Source organism: Myotis lucifugus, unplaced genomic scaffold (assembly GCF_000147115.1).
Source record: "Myotis lucifugus unplaced genomic scaffold, Myoluc2.0 scaffold_141, whole genome shotgun sequence".
Taxonomy (NCBI): Eukaryota; Metazoa; Chordata; class Mammalia; order Chiroptera; family Vespertilionidae; genus Myotis; species Myotis lucifugus.
This window is the reverse complement of record NW_005871189.1, coordinates 995,264-997,458: the sequence shown is the minus strand read 5'-3', so window position 1 is coordinate 997,458 and position 2,195 is coordinate 995,264. Positions and strand designations below refer to the sequence as shown.

The window sequence follows — 2,195 nt, the reverse complement described above, 5'->3', positions numbered from 1 at the left end:
CCCGCTGTACTCACCGCCGCCGGTCCGCTCGGCGCCGGCCTTCCTGTGTGCTCCCTCCAGATCCCTCCGCTCATTTGAGGGAAACCGCTGCCGACGCCCTCGGGTTCCGGCCCGGGATCCTGACACGTAAGGAGTGCGGAGTGCAAAGGCCGCCACCTGGGGGGCTACCTTCATTTTTCATTCACTTATTTATTCATCCATCCAGCCTGCCATCCATCCATCCATCCATCCATCCATCCATCCATCCATCCATCCATCCATCCATCCATCCATCACTCAACGATATTTTATGGAAAGCCTTCCAAGGCAAACACTATTTTCGGACCTGGCATGACAACAAGGAAATAACTCAATGAACAGGGCAATGTGAGATAGTAATAAGGGCCACAAAGAAACTGAACCAGGTGATATGAAGGGGGCGGGGGGGGGGGGGGGAGAAAGAGCTATTTTAAATTAGGCAAAGTTAGGCCTCTCTGAGTGAGGGGTAATTAATCTGAGGCCTGAAAGGTGAGAAGAAGCAGGTCAAAGATCCAGGGGAACAGAGAGCCAGAGGGGAGGGAACAGCCAGTGCAAAACTCTAAAGCCTGAGGCATTTGGCAGGTCAGGGGTCAATGTGGGTGAAGCCAAGGGAACTGGGGGTAAAGGGTAGGAAGAAGCTGGAGAGGTGGGCAAGACAGGCCATGGTGGTAAGGGGTTCGGACATTATACCAAATGGGATGGGAAGGCATTGAGAGGATTCAGACCAAGGAGCCATGTGATCTGGTTTACATTTTACACGTCTCTTTGGCCACAATATAGTGAAAAATTCCAGAAAACAAGAAAGCTACAGATAAACCAGCAATTCTAATTCTCTTTTCCTCTCCCACCCCCAACCCCAGTTGGTGTGGAGACCAACCCATTCAGTCCAGGCTTCTTTCCTTCCTCCTTCAGTTCATCATTCTGTCAACGCAACATTTGCTAAGTGTGTTCCTGCGAGGCACTAGCATGCACTCAAGTACAGCACCCCTCGGGTTCCTGCCCTATAGGGCTTGCAACCTGGTTTCCCGTTTACAGGCTGCATAACAGCTCAGCTTCTCCCTCTGCCCAGTCCTGTTTCCTGCTCGCCCTTTTTAACAGGTATTAATTCTGAACACTGAAAACTATGTTACACAGAATGACAGCCCCCCCGCCCCCACACACACACACGGAAATGTCCCTCTGAATCCCTGAAACATGTGAATGCCATACAGGTGTGATTAAGTTTAGGATCTTGAGATGAGAAGTTTATCGTGGATTATTCAGGTAGACCCAATGTAATCACAGGTGTCCTTATGAGAAGGAGACCACAGATGAGATAGATGAGAGAGAGAAAGAGAGAGAAGGAGAAAGAAAAAGAGAAAGAGAGGAGAGAAAGAAAAATGATGGTATCTGCTGGCTTTGAAGATGAAGGAACCATAAACCAAGGAATGTAGTTGGGATTTGGAGTGGTGAAAGTTCTAAAATTGGTTGTGGTGATGGTTGCACCACCCCATGGATATACTAAAAGCACTGAATTAGGAACTTTAAATGAAAAAATTGTATGGTATGTAAATTATGGCTCAAAAAGCTGTTTAAAAGAGAGATGGTCCCACATTTTCCCTTAGCTAGGATCACAGGTGTGGAAATACCTGAAACTGTTACAACCATAGTGGAGCCATGAAGGGAGTCAGCCTGGGGCAAAGCCCACAGAGGGATGGGAGGGAAAAGATGAAAAGAACCTAGGTCCCTGATGACATCATTGGGCCAAATGGTTCTTCTATGCCTAGAGCTTGCTCAAACTCTAGACATCCTATTATGTGAAATAATGAAATTCCTTGTTGTTAAACCAGTCAAAGTCAGGGATTTCTGATCCTGAAGTCAAGAGCACCGACTTGATAAACTACAAGCCACAAGCTATTAATGGATAGGAGACACAGTGAGGACAGTGCTTTAAAAAAAAAAAAGATGTCGTTTGAAAGGAACAAAACAGATAAAAATAGATGGCAGAAAGGAGCTACAGTAACTGACATCAATGGCATGCTTAAACTATTCTTGTTCCTAAAATTATTCTCCAACTATTTCCCTGGGCCTGTGCCATACTCATATTCTACAGATTTATTAACAATAAAACAGAGGTAAAGGTTCAGAAAAAGTGATATAACACTCATATCACCTTGAATAGCCTTATATGTAGTAAA

General features: G+C 45.7%; 1 protein-coding gene across 1 annotated transcript in view; it reads right to left on the bottom strand.

Annotated features, from left to right (window-relative positions):
- The window catches only part of AGK (acylglycerol kinase), a 73,157-nt gene extending 73,097 nt beyond the window's left edge, over positions 1-60 (bottom strand). The window contains exon 1 of the mRNA XM_006094717.3: positions 15-60. The gene's annotated coding sequence lies outside the window, so the exon portion shown is untranslated. The remainder of the gene's footprint in view (positions 1-14) is intronic.
- Between the last annotated feature and the right edge of the window lie 2,135 nt (positions 61-2,195).